The sequence below is a fragment of the Nestor notabilis genome, unplaced genomic scaffold, assembly GCF_000696875.1.
Source record: "Nestor notabilis isolate BGI_N333 unplaced genomic scaffold, ASM69687v1 scaffold3791, whole genome shotgun sequence".
In the NCBI taxonomy this organism is placed as follows: domain Eukaryota; kingdom Metazoa; phylum Chordata; class Aves; order Psittaciformes; family Psittacidae; genus Nestor; species Nestor notabilis.
Genome location: NW_009914992.1, coordinates 1 through 6,010, shown reverse-complemented (window position 1 = coordinate 6,010; position 6,010 = coordinate 1). Strand labels below are relative to the sequence as shown.

At 40.6% G+C, this 6,010-nt stretch overlaps 1 long non-coding RNA gene across 1 annotated transcript; it reads right to left on the bottom strand.

Annotated features, from left to right (window-relative positions):
• Positions 1 to 1,402: 1,402 nt before the first annotated feature.
• On the bottom strand, positions 1,403 to 6,003 carry LOC104413020. The gene is made up of 6 exons (XR_719962.1): positions 5,804 to 6,003; positions 5,618 to 5,719; positions 4,606 to 4,659; positions 3,344 to 3,388; positions 2,734 to 2,769; positions 1,403 to 1,709 (listed from the first exon to the last, which is right to left on the bottom strand). It is a non-coding gene; the product is annotated as an uncharacterized LOC104413020 (long non-coding RNA).
• Positions 6,004 to 6,010: the final 7 nt, after the last annotated feature.

The window sequence follows — 6,010 nt, the reverse complement described above, 5'->3', positions numbered from 1 at the left end:
CGGTGTCACCACCCCCCCCCCCCGCCCATTGTGGTGACAGTGGAATTTAAATGGATATTGACAGAGTATTGATCACTGCACCCAGCAGATGAAACACTAATCCCCATTGCTGAGCACCACAGGGTGTCCAGGCAGACACCAAGCACCCAACAGTCAGGACCAAGCATAAAGGCCAGACAATGCTGCAGCATGACAGTATGTTCAGAACTGGACTATTTACTCATACACTGAAAAAGCTCCATAAAGCCACTGTTAACAGGAGAACTGGGTTTTGAACATCATGGGTTACCCAAAGTGTGACCAAAGTTAATCTTATTTTTTTCTGCTGTGCTGTACACATTGGAAGCAAATGCCATGACTGACTTCATAAGAAGCTGAAACAAGCCTCACTTTCCATTTCAGTGCCTCTTTGCTGCTGAAACTGGCCTTTATTTCTGCTAGATACATTTGCTTTTTTCCCCTCCAGCTACCAGCTTGTTTGTTCAGTCTAACATTGTTTCCAGTCTCTTGCTGTGATTTGTGTCAAAGTGCCTTATCATACAACTCTTTTCTACAGAATGAGGACAAACACAGAGTTTGACATACCTATACACAAATAATGAATCCTGCAGGTGTGCATTTGCTGTAAGAAAATACCTTAATTCAACAAAACCATCTCCAGGATCTGGGCTGCTTTAAAACCATATGGATTTCTGTGAAGCAGGTTAGAATTCCTGAGGTCAGCTGTGAGAATCTTTCACTTTAAGGAGGAAAGTTTAAGTGAGATGCATATAGACTAGTAACAGCTTTCTTTTGCCTCTCAACACATTCTCCTAAGGTCCTTTAGAAAGTAGGTCAGAAGAGCTTACATATTCCCTCAAAAAAAGAAAACGTGCCTTGAAACATTTTAAGAAGTTTTCTTTGTATTAATAGCCTAAAGAAACAAAAAATGCAACAAGTGAAGTAGCAATCGTCAAGTTATTAATGATTTCTATTACATTTAGAGGTCTCTGCGGATGTTATTCTTTTATGAAGATGTCACTGTTTTGAATAAAAGTTCATCCTTAAGTCTTTGGGCATCTGGTATCCCAACTAGTCAAGCGTCAGAGTAAACTTTGCAGGTCAGATCAGGGAGGGGAAATGAATGCCTGCTAAATATCATAAAAGGAATAAAAAGTGCATATGCTAATTTTTGGCCATCTGCAGACAGAGATGGTTTTTAAATTCCATTTCAAAGGAAGCAGAAACTGATCCTTTCACCAAGCAGCATTCAACAATCAATGTGAAAAGTGACTACTTGGAGAAGACACTGGTATTAGTCACTCCCATCCATTTTAGACATTTGTCATCCACATTACATGGCACACAGCTAAAATTACCCAAAGGTTAACAGAAGCAGCAGGGTTACTACAGAGGAGTTTTAGTTAAAAATACACATTTTATTTCAATGTGCCAATAAAAAAGTCCCGCATTTTCATTTCACAGGAAGTTAATTCATACAATAAAAAGAGACCTGTGCTAGTCTATTAGTGTGACTAACTCAGAAGACCCAGATCATGCCAAATTTTAGTTGATATACTCTCCTATCTACATTCTTACATTTACAAAGACACCACAAAATCCCTTATAATAATGTAAGCAAAATAACTTTCTTCCTAAAAGATTAACTTTAACTTTAATCCATTCTTTCAGGACTTGCACTTCTTTGAGGGCTTCCTGATGGTGAACGACTGAAAGGAAAAGAACCCACAGTTAACATTTCAGTAGTCATTCTGGATTCACAAATACAAGAAAAAGCAGCAGGAGGATACCCAGACTACCCCACATCCTTTAAGCACTGCTTTTATAAAATAAAAAAATCACTACTGACAAAGTTAATGGGTTGACAATTTAGAGATAATACCTTTTTAACATTCATATTTTTGCATTTCTCTACTGTTATTTTTATAATACAATTAAATTGTGATCAAGTGACCCTCACGGAGGCAGGATATTTCTTCACTGTTCTGATACAGCAACTTGTCAAAACTTTTTATCCTGATCACTCAACACTGAGCATTTATTCAAGTCCTTTGTGATTGTGATCCCAAACCAAACCCAAAACTTGCAGGGCAGAAAGATCACCAAGGCAAGGGACACACTGTGGCAAGTCTGCTACTATTTTCTAGGATACATGTCCTCCCCACAAATCCTGAACACTGAAGTTGTAAAAATGGCCTATTAAAGAATTCAGACGAGGGGACTAGATGTGGATTCTGTCAGTACACCTATCTGCGTACACACAGATATTTACCAGTTTTTTTTTGGGAAAATTAATCCTGAGTAACAACAGTAAAACTAACAGGCTCCATGTTATCTTCCATTCCTGACTAGTATGCAGGTTACTCCACTCTCTCTTCCCCAATCTCACTGCAGCTTTTAATGAGACTCAAAGCTAATCCCCACATTTGTTCTGTGCTTTAAGCTCAGCAGTTGAAGTCTCTGTGCAATAAAATTGTTGGTAAACTGAACACAGGAGCAGACAAAGACAAGACGCGATGCTGCTATGTAATCAGTATCCCAAAGAATTATTACCACATATATATTCACCATATATAAAACCACAATCACATTATTTCTGTTGAAGAGATCTTGGCAAAATACCTTTCCGGTATTTTCCTACAAGCAGCAGTCAAACTCCTCAGCAGAGATCACTGCAGATACTAAACTGCCAGCTCTACGTGGTCTATGTTACTAGTAGGGAGATCAACATACCTTCTCTTTGGAGATGGTGACCGGGACTTTGACCGACTGTCAAAATAGAATATCATCATTGCAGCTTAAAGGTCAAATTGAACTTTTATATTAAAAAACTAATAAATAAGCATGTTAAACAGCAATGGAATCACTAAAGAAAACTGGCCAGAAGTTCTTTAAAATATTAGTTTTCAAATCAAGTTTTACTCTGACAGGGAATTTATTTAACTTGGAGCCTTATTTTAAGCAACTGTCTTCAGTAGACAGAACAGGAAAACAAGGGGTAGTAGAGGCAAGGCTTTGAAAAAAGATACATCACAGATTCCCGCTGTTTTATCACAACTTAATAAAGCTAAAGCCCTTTTTCTGGTGGATAGAAAGATGTAACACAACTGAACGCAGACATACACACACAAAGCACTATGTTGGAAACTACAAAGAGGTGATGGAAACAAAGAACATATTCCAAATAGCTGCAGAGGAAATTCTATAATCTCAGTCATACCACCATCAGATTAGCTAGGCACACGTTTGGGGGATATTCTTCCAAAGGACTAGGCTTTGTTAAGTCATTCAAACCTACTACTGAATTGTAGATACTACTGCAGTTTTATCACTGTATGCTTACCTCTTAGCTGGTGAGCCAGATTTTGATCTGCCATGAGACCTAGACCTACAGGAAGAAAAAAACACGGCTCAGGAGGGAAGCTGGTAGCATGCACGTTCCCATGTTTGAGACGGCAAGATTCACACTAAGTGTGTAAGAACTGGTATTAAGATGCAACGTATTTTATTGACAGGTAGAGTACCAGATCAGTGAAAGGCATTGCTCTACTGCATCGGGGAATTTCCCTTCTCTTTTTATTAGCTTCTGAACTGCTTCTGAGAGCGTCTGCTCTTAATGCAACCATCTTCTGGTCTTCATCTCTCCATTCCCTAAAAACTCCTGTCATTCCTTGCTGTTCCACTCTCAGAAAATACCACTACCTTTCAGCACTGAATCTCCCATCTTCAGCTATGGCCTTTTCCACTTACTCCCTTGAGCTAAAGCTTCCCTTTTATTTTCCTGTGTTTGGTTGCTATGGTTATATTGTTTATTTCAAAGAGCAGCCATCAAACCAGAACAGCAGGCCTGAGAATGGGCTGAGGCAAGAGCAGTACCATCTCCTTCAGAGTAGAACTTCAATTTACTCTTGTTGTCCTATGACATCTTGCCCAGGACATCTCATCAACCTCTATCAGTCACGCTGCCTGGACAAGGTTGCACAAAAGCAGAAGCTGCATTCACTTACTATGGAAGGATTAAACTACAACTTAAGAGAACAAATGACATGCTGTGTTCCTTTAAAATTCCATGTTATGGCACATGTATTGGTACAAAATAATTCTGACAAGTGTTTATCTCCAATTTAATTCAGCTCCTGCAGGCTGACACTTCTGTTATTCAACAAAGCTGGAAGCAGCTATAACACTCAGTACTAACAAGCCCTTTGTGACTTGCCCGGATATATACATTAATGCTTTCATACACTACCAGAAAGGCATCCCTATTCCTCTGGCTAATAAAGGGAAGAATCCACAATCTCGTGTGTGCTACACAAAGAAAAAGGAAAAACCTTTTCTGATTCTGAATTTCTTTGCTACGTTAGCAGTTAATACAACCTGATGAAAACAGATCCATGATGACTACTGGGACCTGGATATCAGTAATATGTAAAACAATAAAAGGAGAATGAACAACCTTCTGCACTGCTTTTTAGAACTACAGACCCTGATGTTAATGGAAAGAAAACACAGCTTTTTCTGAAAAACCTTAGCAGCTGTTAAAAAGCCTAAACAAACTTTTCAGCAACTTTTACTAAGCACCCGCGGTCACAGAAGAGATCTTACCTGCTTCGGGGCCACGTAACAGATCTGGACCTAGATCTAGATCTTGATCTAGACCTGAAATAAAAAATTGAGACAAACTGAAACAAAATCAAAGTCAACTCAATCTACATGATCATTAGATGTTTTAGACATCAAAACTCATTCTGGGATATTGATGAGAAACTCAACATGAGCAGGCAGTGTGCGCTTGCAGCCCAGAAAGCCAACCGTATCCTGGGCTGTATCAAAAGAAGCATGACCAGCAGGTCAAAGGAGGCGATCCTGCCCCTCTACTCTGCTCTTGTGAGACCTCACTTGGAGTATTGCGTACAGTTCTGGTGTCCTCAACATAAAAAGGACATGGAGCTGTTGGAGCAAGTCCAGAGGAGGGCCACGAGCACCTCCTTTATGAACACAAGCTGAGAAAGCTGGGGCTCTTCAGCCTGGAAAAGAGAAGGCTGGTGGGAGACCTTATAGCAGCCTTCCAGTATCTTAAGGGGGCCTACAAGGATGCTGGGGAGGGACTCTTCATTAGGGACTGTAGTGGTAGGACAAGGGGTAATGGCTTTAAACTTAAACAGGGGAACTTTAGGTTAGATATAAGGAAGAAGTTCTTCACAGTGAGGGTGGTGAGGCACTGGAATAGGCTGCCCAAGGAAGTTGTGAATGCTCCAACCCTGGAGGAGTTTAAGGCCAGGCTGGACAGAGCCTTGGGCAACACAGTTTAGTGTGTGGTGTCCCGGCTTATGGCAGGGGGGTTGGAACTAGATGATCTTAAGGTCCTTTCCAACCTTAACTATTCTATGATTCTATGATACGCAGCTGGGAAGCGCACAAAACTAATCGTACAACCCCACCTGTAAATTCAACTAGGATTATCACAGACTATTTAAAGTGTGCTAAAAACACATTTCTAGAGGTCAATCCCTTTTGCAGACTGCTATCCAACACCTCTTTGAACCCCCTAACTAAAGCGGAAAAAAACAAGACCAAAAACAAAGCATATAAGCTGTATAAAACTAACACTAATTACCTTGATCTCTTCAAGGATGCCGATCGGGACCGGCGGGGAGACACAGACCTAGACCTACGAGGAGAAACAGAGCGGGATCTACGATAGGAAGCTGACCTGGACCTGCAAAGAAGTCGATAAAGGAAAAGTTATATAAGTGTAGCTTTTTCTAAGCAAAAGTAGCAAACAGAACAAACTTAAACACACCTCCTACCACGACTCCGACTGCGTGAGCGAGAATACCTTCGACCTCGGGACCGTGAACGGGATCTCGACCGGGACCTGGGTTTAGGTTAGAGAAAAAAAGGTACCAGGACACAGCTGCAGCAACCAGTGCACGTGAGGCCCTGCTGAAGTCAAAACTTATTTCAGACAACTAAAGAACTAGCATCTGTCAGTTGGAAAAATCTCTGG